At 36.3% G+C, this 14510-nt stretch overlaps 1 pseudogene; it reads right to left on the reverse strand.

The window, feature by feature from the left end:
* Positions 1-3735: 3735 nt before the first annotated feature.
* LOC123390916 lies at positions 3736-3834 on the reverse strand (annotated as a pseudogene).
* Between the last annotated feature and the right edge of the window lie 10676 nt (positions 3835-14510).

Genomic DNA, 14510 nt, shown 5'->3' on the forward strand with positions numbered 1-14510 from the left:
TGATGTTGTGACTTGGAAGGTGCAGTCTTGGGAATGCACACCGTTCACTTGATATGACAGTGGTATTTGTGGGTTTTTCTCTCTATTTTTTCAACACACCCAACTGTTAAGCTCCATTTATTTTTCAGGATTATTGCTTTATTGTTTTCAATAATGTCCTGGAATATTTTGTCCCACAAAATGAACAAACTAAATTAGGACTCACTTTTTGAAGCCCCTGTTTAAGATCTGTTCTGACCTCAGGAGGGCTGTCCTTCAACTTCTTTTTCCCTGATTCTCTGTGGTAAACTAGCTTGTTTTTGGTTTACATTCTCCAAAAATCTACTAGTTTCTTTCCAAATTGCTTTTCATTACAATCGCTAATAAGTTTTTATATCATCTTAAACTTGAACTTAAAATATTCTGTTGCAAATGAAATTGGTTCTTTTGGGAAAATCTCTAGCCTGCCTCCCCATGGGCAAAGTCTTTGAGCCATGGCTCTAGAACTGGCAGCGTGGACAGTGGGACCCTTCTCTCTGACTGAAATCCATGCTGTTGAGCTGCATACTCAGCAGTATGTGTGCTTGGGGTCCTGCAAACTCTGCTCTTGCTTCTCCCAGGGTGGATCCTCTGTTTAACAAATTAACTTGTGCTAGGGTTATTGGGGCCTTTCTAAACATGCTACACCCAAAGTAGAGCCTGCATCCAATGAGTGGGAGGTAGGCAGAAAAGGGAGCCATTACATCTCATGTCCACTCACCTGGAATTTAGCTTTTGTAACCAATTACTGGAACAAAATGAAAATTGCTATTGTCCTGTGCCTCCTGAGAAGATATTTTAGCCTTCTGACCTAGAGATTAGGGAGGAAGGAGCCACGTGTTCTCAGTTATATTCATCTGCAGTGGAGTTTCTGTCATGTTGGGTAGGAAGTTGGCAGAGATAATATAATAATTTAGATGCCATAGACTCCTCCTTCTTCTACTAAGCTGTAGGAAATTTTCTTAAATAAATGTCTCTTCATTTGCCGTATGATCTTAGAACCATTTATACAGATTCGAAGTGGTTGTTTTCTAAAATACTTCTCAATAGTCTTGCCGGGAACATGTCTGCAAAATATCTCATGTTGCCATGCAGGGAGTCCAAATCCTGAATTTGGGAGTTTTTCTTTTCTTTTTCTCCTCTTCTTTACCAATCAATATGGTCCAATAGTTTTCTTCTTTTAGTTTTGACATAGTTGATTCTATTGGTTAATTTTTGACTGTTGAGCCATCCTTAAATATCTTAAATAAATCCCACATATTCTTTGTTGACACTGTATACATTGTATAAGTCTTTTTTACATATTGTTGAATTCAACTTGATAATATTTTGTGGAAGATTTTTTGTACCTATATTCATAACAGATATTGTTTTTTTTCTTAGTGTAATGGCTTTATATGGCTTTGGTGATAGAACAATGTATGCCTCATAAAATATATGAGAAAGTGATTCTCTGCTTTTGACCCATCCTCCTCCCCCATGAAGGATCACAGAGAATTTGGCATTATTTCCTCTTTAAATACTTGGTAAAATTCACCAGTGAAACTTAAGGTGTGTTGCTTTCTTTTGGGGGGATCATTAATATTGATCCAATTACTATAATTGATATACATTCTTATTCAAATTATTGATCTTTGTGTAATTTTCATAGTTGTGTCTTATAGGGATTAATAAAGTTCATCTAGGTTATCAAATATGTGGTGGTGAATATTCATATTATTATTTTTCTTTTATTGTCTTTGAGGCCATAGTAATGACTCTTCTTTCTAACATTGGTATATGTCTTTTTTTTTTCCTCATTGGTCAGCCTAAGTGTTTACATCAATTTTATTGATCTTTCCAAAAAAGCAGACTTTAGTTTTGATGCTTTTGTTTCTTTGTTTTCAATGTATTTGTTTTGGAAACTTTTATTATTATTATTATTATATTTTCTTTATACTATTTTATACTTAAATTCTTCTTCTTTCTCTAGTTTCCTAAGGTAGAAGCCTAAGTTACTGATTTTAAATCTTTCTTTTGTTCTTATACATGTTTTTGGTGGTATAAATTTCTCTCTAAGTACTGTTTTTTGCTGCATCCTACAAATTTTGATAAGTAGTTTTTTAATTTTCATTTGAGTATATTTTAAAATTTTTTCTCAAATTTCATTTTGATACATATATCATTTAGAATTATATTTACAGCTATCATTCTATCTCTCATTTCTAGTTTATTTAATTGCATTACTATGTGAAGTTCTACCTTGCATGATCTCCAGTTTTTGTGATTTTTAGGGATTTTTGGGAGTCAAGAATGTGAATATTACATCTGAGTATGAAAAGAATGTGTATTCTATTATCAGGGGATGTATTCTACCCATGTAAATTAGATCAATTTGATTAATAATATGCTTAAGATCAACTGTAACTTAAAAAAAATCAACTATATCTTAGTGATATTTTTTGCCTGCTTTATCTTTATCTTTAAGCACTTCCCCCTTTCCTTCTGGGCAACCTGATAAGAAAGCCTGGATACTTTCTTATTTATCACCTTGGGAGATTAAACCATACAAGCTCCTGACCATATAAAGGAACCCCCAACTCCACCTACACATACCCTGACACACTTCCTAGCCACAATGAAAATTCTGAGTCAGCCTCCTTTCTTTCCTCTCTCAAGCATATTTTGAAATCCTCTCTCAAGCAAATTTTGAAATGAGGCTATCCCCAAATAGTCCCATATGTAAGTAATAAATCTTCCCACTAATTGTTTAGAAGCCGCTAAGCCTAGTGTGTGGCATAGCTCCACTTCTTTCTGGTAAACTTTGGCTTGAGTTTTGATGCACTCAGCTACTTTTGTTGAGTTCTATAGAAAGTTTATTATATATTTATCTGATCTAAGTCATAATTTTCAATATTTGGTTTTGGAAGGAGAATCATTCATGCTTGGGGCCCTCCTTAGTGGCCCTGGGTTAAGGATCTCAACCTGGAAATATGCATGTATTTAAAATAAAACTGGTTGACAAAAGGTTTAGGAGAAAGAGTCTCACATATTACCAGTTCATTGTGTGTCTCAGACAAGTTTTGACCTCTGTTCCGTATGAAGGATTGTACCCTATGAAAGATATGGGCACCTCAGTTGGTCACTCATGAAAAAGCAATCACTAATGAACTTTTAAAAACAGAGAAAAAGGAAGAAAAATGCAGTCATTACCTGAAATGCTGAAGTCTATTCATCTAAGAGCACAGGACTCACTAGGACTCACAAATACACTTCTGCTGCTGCTATTTATGTTTCTGTTACAACAAAGATCTTGATCCTCAAGATTATAAAGGAAAGCACTCATGTTACCCCTGTGGCACAGTGAAGTGGTTGAGTCAAAGCCAACATAAGCCCAGCTTCAATTCAATGAAGAAACCATTGCCATGGGGGAGGCTATAAACCCTGGAGATGTTAATTTGAGGTTCTCTGAAGGAACAAGCTTATGTATATGAGCAAGGGAGAGAGGAATTTGTCTGAAGAATATCCATAAACAACAATCTAAAAATAGAAAAGAAGAATAAATCTGGGTACAGAATAGAAACCTGGGTACATAAAACTGAAACAGAGGTCCACAACTTGACCCAGTCCAAAATTTATTAAATTATTTTATATATTAAAGATAAAAGCCTACTGATTAAAGTTTGTGTCTCGACAAATGTGTGTGTGTGTGTGTGTGTGTGTGTGTGTGTTTTATTTTTAAATATGGAATGTTTGCTAAATTTGTATTCATCCTTGTACAGGGGCCATACTAATCTCTGTATCTATCCAATTTTAGTATATATTCTGTAAAAGCAAGCACTCAACAACTTTGGATCTGAATTAACCTTAATATGTCAAAATTTACCCACTGGCAAATGTTCATGGTCTTAATTTTCATGGTCTGAGGTTCAAATTAAAGATATACCTGGAGATTCTAAATATTAAGCAAGGTACTTCTTATAATCTTAAAAGACTTTAAAATATAAAATAGAGTACAAATAGGTATGTCTCTGTTTGACCATCAGAACTATTGTCTTGCTTAAATTATTTAGTGTGTGTGTGTTATCAGTCTTTTTATTTTTTTAATTTTTTTTATACTTAACACTTTATTTATTTTTTAATTTTTTTATATCTTTTCAGCGTAACAGTATTCATTGTTTTTGGGCCACACGCAGTGCTCCATGCAATCCGTGCCCTCCCTAAACCCACCACCTGGTTCCCCCAACCTCCCACTCCCCGCCCCTTCAAAATCCTCAGATTGTTTTTCAGAGTCCATAGTCTCTCATAGTTCACCTTCCCTTCCAATTTCCCTCAACTCCCTTCTCCTCTCCATCTCCCCTTGTCCTCCATGTTATTTGTTATGCTCCACAAATAAGTGAAACCATATGATAATTGACTCTCTCTGCTTGACTTATTTCACTCAGCATAACCTCTATTAAAAAAATGGGCAGAAGGTATGAACAGACACTTCTCCAATGAAAACATACAAATGGCTATCAGACACATGAAAAAATGTTCATCATCACTAGCCATCAGGGAGATTCAAATTAAAACCATATTGAGATACCACCTTACACCAGTTAGAATGGCCAAAATTAGCAAGACAGGAAACAACATGTGTTGGAGGGGATGTGGAGAAAGGGGAACCCTCTTATGCTGTTGGTGGAAATGCAAGTTGGTGCAGCCACTTTGGAGAACAGTGTGGAGATTCCTCAAGAAATTAAAAATAGAACTTCCTTATGACCCTACAATTGCATTACTGGGTATTTACCCCAAAGATACAGATGTAGTGAAAAGAAGGGCCATCTGTACCCCAATGTTTATAGCAGCAATGGCCATGGTCACCAAACTGCCCTTCAACGGATGAATGGATAAGGAAGATGTGGTCCATATACACTATGGAGTATTGTGCCTCCATCAGAAAGGATGAATACCCAAATTTGTAGCAACATTGACGGGACTGTCTTGCTTAAATTCTGCACTACTGTAGAATGTATTACACTGAAATACCTCAGTGTGGGTATTACTATTACCCAATGAGTAAAAAGTTAAAATGAAATTGGTCTTTGGAATTTTCATCTTGATAAAATAAAACCTCATAGATCTTCCCCCAGTTAATATGTTATGACCCAATGTAAATTTAAACAGATTACAAACATTAAAACCAACCATTCAAGACTTTTTTACTTCTTCACTCAGACCAATTTGGCCTGTTTTTAAATTTAGAAAGAAAAAGTGGCACCTCATAATTGACTACTGTAATAATGCTCTGGCCCCCCTTGAAATCCCCATACACATTACCATTGGTGTTACTGACTTTACAAACTTTGTTAAATCTGTAAGCATTATTTGGTAAATCAAGGATTGTGCCATACTTGCCATAATTAAGAAACAGCTATTGATCCTGTCAATGACCACAACATTAAAACAATCCAACAACTTTTCCAGTTTCAGGTTCTGAAAACAACCTGTCCCTCACTTCCAAATTTTATTTAAGTCCTTATATATTTTACTTGTAAATAAGTCCTCCTTGACTAGAGACTCTACAACAAAAGGCTTTAGAATCTGTCAAAACTGCAATACAGCAGTCATTCCCACTAGTGCCATCTCCTCAACAAAAGACTCCTTCAATGAGGAGGCTTTAGCAACCTCCTCTCTGGAACACCCATGATAAATTGACTATGAGCTTCTGATACAAGAAACTGCTGTGTCATTAGTGTGAAGTCACTGGCAACAAACTGATCTTCTCAAAATAGAGGATTTCATTGGCCAAGAAGCAGTAACCCTCTGTAACCAGCTGGCTATTGTGCCTTTGGTCATCAAAGGAGCATGCCTATAGCTCAAAATGGTCACCGAGGCCTGCTTATGAAGGATAGAGCCAAAATTGGGCCTTCTATCTACCTATAGGAGGGGGATCTCTTCCCTGCCCTCAGTACCTTGCCATACACCACACTCTAGCAGGTAGTCACCTTTCTTCCCAATTCCTTGGCTACCTAGAAAGTCCCCTGAGATCAACTGAATGAACACAGTGGGAGTTCATACAATTTATGGAGAGCTGCAAAGTACTATTTGAATAATTTTATAGATTCCTGGGCAAGTAGTAATGTTCTAGATGGCTGGTCTGGCCAATGGCAGCAATAACAATCACCCCATTTGTGGTAAAGAGTTCTGGGAATCTGTTACCTAACAGACAACTACAATGGAAGTTAATATATTAAACAGTAATCTACATGCACTAAAGTCATGATACAAGACCTTCAAGACACTCCATATGGCCCTCAGAGTTCCAGACATCAGTGATAGTGACCAAATCACTCACTTCTCAAAATACAGATTGCTGAACTTGAACAAGATACTCAATGTAATTTTCACCTCTTTTACCATATTTACGTTACAGAACTTATACTCCTTGTGCTCTGTGGGTTAGGTGGTTTTCTTCCCTTTTCGTCTTTCTAGGTCATCTTTTTTTTGGTTTTCTGTAGTTTTAATATAATTCACTTAGGTTTTTTAAATTTGGTATTCCTACTGTTCAATGCCCCCTGATTTTCTTGGGTCTGTGGTTTTGTGCCTGTCATTAAATTGAAAACTTCTCTTTTATTATTACTTTATCATTCACTTTGCTCTATTTACTTTTCTTCTCTTTTTCTGGTATTCCCATTACCTAATTACAAAATTGTGACAAATTTCTTGGATGCTTTGTTTTGTTTTTATTTTTGCTTGTTTTTAAAATCTGTTCCTCAGTTCAGGAATTTTCTATTAACCTATCTTTAAGCTAACTGCTTCTTTCCTTAGTCTTTTCCAATTGAATGACAAGACCACTGAAGGCATTCTTTATTTTAGTTAGTGGTTTTGATTTCCAGGATTGCCTTTTTTTTTTTTTTAGTTGCCTTGTATTTGTTGTTTTTATCCATTTTTTGGTCTACTTTTTCTCATATAACCTTTGAGGTATTATTCTAGTTATTTTAAATCTGGTTCTTGACAATTCCATCACCTATGACATATTCAATCTGTTTCTAAATTTATCTCTTTATACATTGATTTTATTGCTATTTGGCATATTGTGTTGGATAATTGGAATTGAGTTAAATAGGTCTTTAGTGTGAAGTTTTATGATAACACATCTAGAATTTGGGCCGTGTTTAATGTTTGCTGTAGGTATAGGTGACAGAGACTTCAAATTCTTCTATTCTCATTTTTATTTCCCTTCATGATTTGGGGGTCCCTATGTATCCATTCTCTGATATAGTCTGCTCTTAAGCTTTTTCAGATGGATCCCTATTGGTGTGGTGTTAAGGTGTCAGGCAGCGGAAGTATTCTGTAACCTTTTAGTGCACCTGTGTCTCTGGATGTGACGTTAACAAGTGATTCTTCAATGGCAAAGTGTTTTTTTGTTTGTTTGTTTTTGGTTTTGTTGTTGTTTTTGTTTACCTTTGTTAGTATATAGAATGGCTAGAAGAAGCTGAAGTGGGAAGCAGGCCTTTTCCTGAGTTGGGTTAAGATTCTGGTAAAGTCTCTCTCCACCCTCTCCCAGAGTATTTTTTTTTTTAAATCTAGAGTACACTGAGGTTATTTCATAATGATTTATTTTCCTTTGCCCTGCCAGACTCACAAAGAGACATTTCTTAGCTCCTCATCATGAGAACTTAGTGGAGTTCTTGGAACATGTGGGGGTTCCCCTAAGACTACAATCACCAGTAGTTCCTCCTTCTCAAGCTAGTCTATTCTCTACCTCAAGAAATTATTCAGGTTTACCTGTGAAGTGATCCTCTCAGTTTGTGGTTTTAGTGGCTCTGATTTAGTAGAATCTCTAGATTTGCCAGATTTACTCCAGATTTTGTGGGATCAAATCTTGTACAATCTCAGTTCTTTGTGAAAAGTTTTTGATTTGGGGGTTGTCTAGCTTTTTCTTACTGTATATATGGGGGTAGTGACTTCCAAGCTCTTTACATGTCAGGGCTGAAACCAGAAATCTGAAATAATTTTTAATTTTCTACTATTTACTTCTTGTTTCATTCTTGATTTCTCTCAACCACTTCTGCATGAAATATTTCTTCTAGAGACCCTTTTGTTTTTTTAAACCCCCTCAGGTTCTCAATTATTTCCACAGAATTTTTTCTTCAACATAGTGATGTAATTGAGATCTGGATAGATCCTATACAAAGGAGAGAGGAGGAAGGAAAATCTCTGTCATTGTACCTGCCTTAGGAAAAAACATATTTTTAAAGTTTATATAGTCTAGTGATTTGGACTACGATTTGATTTTTGAAGCAGATTTCCCAGTTTCAAATTTCATCTCTACTATTTCTTTTTACATATTAAAAAATGTATTTACATTGTATTCTCCTAATATGTAAAAAAAAATCTATTTCATACTCATGTTATAAGGAGGTAATGTAGATCAAATGCTTGATACAATACCTAGTGCCTAATAATCCCAAAAGACACACTATATATTTGGGCTATATATTTATATATATATATATATAATCATTTTTTTGTCTTTTTCTTTCCTTATATATAAGGCAATATCATCAACATTAACTAACCATATATCCTTCTACATTTTCTTTCTTGCTAATTCAAACTTATACAACTATTTAAAGTCATATTTATGGGAGTTTAACTAACTATTCAATTGCCAAGATTGATTATTTGCTATCATAAATCTGGTGCATTGATATGTCAATATTGTATTTCTGTTTCTTACCTGTGCCTTAGAAAGAAATATCCATTTGTTTTATTAAGTGTAGATGTAAGTCCAAGAAAGAGGTAAATGTGTCTATTACCCCAGGAAAATGGTGAGGTGTGCAGCTAAAATTGTATCATCACACATTTTAGATAATATATTATAGAGTATAGAATACTCACACCTACATTACCTTATTCATTTGTTAAATGTCTATGAATAAAAAAAATCACTGCCTATCTAGATTACAATCTTAGGCACATTGTTTTAGGCCTCTACAGCATTTAATCATATTGATGGCTTTACATGATGGAGTTGAGGATGGGGTGAAATTCCTAATTACAGGAATATCCAGTTTCTAGTTTATATTGGGGTGACCTATGATTTCTTATTGAAGTAGATCTTGTTTAAGTGTATCCAGCTGAAATTAACTTGCTATTAGTTTAAAATAGATTGCTATAATTTTAAGATTTTACTGTAATCTCCATGGTAATAGAAGAAAGTATCTATAGAATACACAAAAGGATATTAAAAGTATATATTAGGGGCACCTGGGTGGCTCAGTGGGTTAAAGCCTCTGTCTTCAGCTCAGGTCATGATCCCAGGGTCCTGGGATCCAGCTCCACATCAGGCTCTCTGCTCAGCAGGGAGCCTGCTTCCTCCTCTCTCTGACTGCCTCTCTGCCTACTTGTGATCTCTGTCAAATAAATAAATAAAATCTTTTTTTAAAAAAGTATATATTAAAAGTGACTAAAAAAGCAAAAAAGCAAAAAAGAAGATGGTAAGAGAAAATGAAGGAGGAAAAAATACTATAAAACAATTAACAAAATGGCAGTAGGAAGTCTTCTATGGTAACTACTTTAAATGTAAGTAGATTAAACTTCCCTATCAAGAGAGATAGGCTGGTTTTTAATAAAATAATCCAACTATATGTTATGTATTAAAGATTCACTTTAGATCCAAAACACACATGGGGTGAAAGTGAAAGAATAGAAAAAGTTATCCCATATAAATGGTAACATATATATGAAGGAAACATTCATGGAATTGAATGAAGAAATAGATAACAGCACAATAATAACAGGAAATTTCAATACTTCACTTTTAATATAGGATAGAAAGACCAGACAAAATATTGACAAGGAAATAGAAAATTTGAACAACACTGTGGAACAAATGAAGCTAATAGACAATAGAGAGAACACTCTCCCAACAACATTCTTCTCAAGTGCACATGAATTTTCTGATTACAATGAAATGAAACTAGAAATTAAGAAGGAAAACTGAAAAATCCAAAGGTAGTAGAAATTAAGCTATTTACTCTTAAGCAACAAATGATTCACAGAAAAAAATCACAGGAGAAATTAGAAAATGAGAGAAATGAAAACAAAAATAGACTATAACTATGGCATGCAGCAGATATAGTGCTGAAGGGGGAGTTTATAAAGGTAAATACATTTGAGAAGAAGATCTCAAATCAGAAACTTAACTTTATACCCCAAAGAACTAGAAAAAGAAAAACCTACACCAAAACTTATAGAAGGAAGGAAATAAAAAAGATCAGAGCAGAATGAAAGATGAAATGAAACAAAATGGGTATATAAATAAACGAATTAATAAGTTAAAGAATAGAAAAACTATAGAAAAATTAACAAAATGAACTTTTTTGAAAGAGATTAGTAGAACCAACAAAGCCTTAGCTATATTCTTAAAAAACAGTAGGAAGACTCATTACTAAAATAAAAAATGAATGAGGCAACAGTACAATTAACATCATAGAAATAAAAAAGATTATAATAGGGATGTCTTGCTGGCTCAGTTGATTGCTTAAAGACATCTGTCTTTGGCTCAGGTCATATCTCAGGGCCCTGGGATGGAGCCCTGCATTGGGGGTTTAGAGGGTCTCTGCTCAGAGAGGAGCCTGTTTCTCCCTCCCTTCCTTTCCTTCTGCTCACTCATTTTCTCTCTCTCTTAAATAAATAATAAATAAATTCTTAAAAAAAAAAAGATTCTAGTAATATGACTAGTCTTATGCCAAACAATTGGATAACCTAAAAGAAATTAGTAAATTCCTAGAAACACACAACCTTCCAAGACTAAATCATGAAGAAATAGAAAATCTAAACACTAATAACTGGTAAGGAGATTGAATCAGTAATCAAAAATCTCCCAACAAAGAAAAGCCCATGGGGCGCCTGGGTGGCTCAGTGGGTTAAAGCCTCTGCCTTCGGCTCAGGTCATGATCCCAGGGTCCTGGGATCGAGCCCCACATCGGGCTCTCTGCTCAGCAGGGAGCCTGCTTCCTCCTCTCTCTCTCTGCCTGCCTCTCTGCCTACTTGTGATCTCTGTCTGTCAAATAAATAAATAAAATCTTAAAAAAAAAAAAAAGAAAAGAAAAGCCCAGTAACAGACTGCTTCACTGATGAATTTTCCCAAGCATTTAAAAAGAAAAATTAACACCAATCTTCCTCATACTCTTCCAAAAAATTGAAGGGGAGAGAACACTCCCAAATTCATTCTTGGAGGCTAGCATTGCTCTGATATTAAAATCAGACAACACAAGAAACCTGTAGGCCAATATCCCTAATGAATATTGATGTAAATATCCTCAACAAAATACTAGCAAATTGAATTTGACAGCACATTAAAAGTATCACACACCATGACCAAGTGGGATTTATTCCTGGAATACAAGGATGTTTCAGTATATGAAAATCACTGAAGGTAATACATCATCTTGACAAAATGAAAGACAACAGAGATGAATGTTAAAGACATTAAGCCACATGGAATAAGCCTGTGACACACACACACATACACACAGACAAATTTTGTAAGATTTCACTTGTATAAAGTATCTAAAGTAGTAACATTTATATAAATAGAAAGTATAGAAAGTAGAATAATCCATGCCATGGACTAGAGAAAGGGGGAAATAGGAGTTGTCTTTTAATGGTTATAGAGTTTCAGTTTTGAAAGATGGAAAGTTTTTAGATATCTGCTTCTTTGCACAATGTAAATATGCTTAACACTATTGAACCACATCTTTAAAAATGAGAAAAATGGGGGGAGGAGTCAAGATGGCGGAGAAGTAGCAAGCTGAGACTGCTTCAGCTAGCCGGAGATCAGCTAGATAGCTTATCTAAAGATTGCAAACACCTGAAAATCCATCGGCAGATCGAAGAGAAGAAGAACAGAAATTCTGGAAACAGAAAAACAACCACTTTCTGAAAGGTAGGACCGGCGGAGAAGTGAATCCAAAGCGACGGGAAGATAGAACCCGGGGGGAGGGGCCGGCTCCCGGCAAGCGGCGGAGCAACCAAGCACAAAATCAGGACTTTTAAAAGTCTGTTCCGCTGAGGGACATCGCTCCAGAGGCTAAACCGGGGCGAAGCCCACGCGGGGTCAGCGTGGCCTCAGGTCCCGCAGGGTCACAGAAGGATCGGGGGTGTCTGAGTGTCGCAGAGCTTGCGGGTATTGGAACGGGAAAGCCGGCTACAGAGACAGAGCTGACAGTAAGCTCACAGCTCCGTGTTACCTTGAACCGGTCGCAGGCTCGGTGAGCTCGGAGCGCGGCCGGAGGTCAGGCAGACGGGAGTAACTGGGCGCTGTTCTCTGAGGGCGCACTGAGGAGTGGGGCCCTGGGCTCTCGGCTCCTCCGGGCCGGAGACCAGGAGGCCGCCATTTGTATTCCCGTCCTCCGGAACTCTACGGAAAGCGCTCAGGGAACAAAAGCTCCTGAAAGCAAACCCGAGCAGATTACTCACCCCGGCCCCGGGTAAGGGCAGTGTAATTCTGCCTGGGCAAAGACACTTGAGAATCACTACAACAGGCCCCTCCCCCAGAAGATCAACAAGAAATCCAGCCGAGACCAAGTTCACCTACCAAGGGGTGCGGTTTCAATACCAAGGAGAGCAGCAGAATTCCAGAGGAGGAGAAAGCCAAGCACGGAACTCATGGCTTTTTTCCTGTGATTTTTTTTAGTCTTGCAGTTAATTTAATTTTTTCTTTTTCATTTTTTTTTTCTCACCTTTGGGTAAAATTTTTTTTTAACTGTTACCTTTTTCTTTTTTAACGATTTTTTACTAGTTTATCTAATATATATATATATTTTTTACATTATTCTTAGGTGTTTTCTTTTTTTAAAAATTCTTTTCTTTTCTTTTCTTTTTTTTTCTTTTTCTTTTCTTTTTGTTTTTTTTTCTTTCTTCCTTTTTGAACCTCTTTTTATCCCCTTTCTCCCCACTCACGATTTTGGATCTCTTCTAATTTGGTTAAAGCATATTTTCCTGGGGTTGTTGCCACACTTTTAGTATTTTACTTGCCCCTTCATTTAGTCTTATCTGGACAAAATGACAAGACGGAAAAATTCAACACAAAAAAAAGAACAAGAGGCAGTACCGAAGGCTAGGGACCTAATCAATACAGACATCGATAATATGTCAGATCTAGAGTTCAGAATGACAATTCTCAAGGTTCTAGCCGGGCTCGAAAAAGGCATGGAAGATATTAGAGAAACCCTCTCGAGAGATATAAAAGCCCTTTCTGGAGAAATAAAAGAACTAAAATCTAACCAAGGTGAAATCAAAAAAGCTATTAATGAGGTGCAATCAAAAATGGAGGCTCTAACTGCTAGGATAAATGAGGCAGAAGAAAGAATTAGTGATATAGAAGACCAAATGACAGAGAATAAAGAAGCTGAGCAGAAGAGGGACAAACAGCTACTGGACCACGAGGGGAGAATTCGAGAGATAAGTGACACCATAAGACGAAACAACATTAGAATAATTGGGATTCCAGAAGAAGAAGAAAGTGAGAGGGGAGCAGAAGGTATACTGGAGAGAATTATTGGGGAGAATTTCCCCAATATGGCAAAGGGAACGAGCATCAAAATTCAGGAGGTTCAGAGAATGCCCCTCAAAATCAATAAGAATAGGCCCACACCCCGTCACCTAATAGTAAAATTTACAAGTCTCAATGACAAAGAGAAAATCCTGAAAGCAGACCGGGAAAAGAAGTCTGTAACAGACAATGGTAAAAATATTAGATTGGCAGCTGACTTATCCACAGAGACCTGGCAGGCCAGAAAGAGCTGGCATGATATTTTCAGAGCACTAAACGAGAAAAACATGCAGCCAAGAATACTATATCCAGCTAGGCTATCATTGAAAATAGAAGGAGAGATTAAAAGCTTCCAGGACAAACAACAACTGAAAGAATTTGCAAATACCAAACCAGCTCTACAGGAAATATTGAAAGGGGTCCTCTAAGCAAAGAGAGAGTCTACAAGTGGTAGATCAGAAAGGAACAGAGACCATATACAGTAACAGTCACCTTACAGGCAATACAATGGCACTAAATTCATATCTCTCAATAGTTACCCTGAATGTTAATGGGCTAAATGCCCCTGTCAAAAGACACAGGGTATCAGAATGGTTAAAAAAACAAAACCCATCTATATGTTGCCTCCAAGAAACACATTTTAAGCCCGAAGACACCTCCAGATTTAAAGTGAGGGGTTGGAAAAGAATTTACCATGCTAATGGACATCAGAAGAAAGCAGGAGTGGCAATCCTTATATCAGATCAATTAGATTTTAAGCCAAAGACTATAATAAGAGATGAGGAAGGACACTATATCATACTCAAAGGGTCTGTCCAACAAGAAGATTTAACAATTTTAAATATCTATGCCCCCAATGTGGGAGCAGCCAACTATATAAACCAATTAATAACAAAATCAAAGAAACACATCAACAATAATACAATAATAGTAGGGGACTTTAACACTCCCCTCACTGAAATGG

Source organism: Mustela putorius, unplaced genomic scaffold, assembly GCF_011764305.1.
Source record: "Mustela putorius furo isolate JIRA1106 unplaced genomic scaffold, ASM1176430v1.1 tig00000151_pilon_pilon_pilon, whole genome shotgun sequence".
Taxonomy (NCBI): Eukaryota; Metazoa; Chordata; class Mammalia; order Carnivora; family Mustelidae; genus Mustela; species Mustela putorius.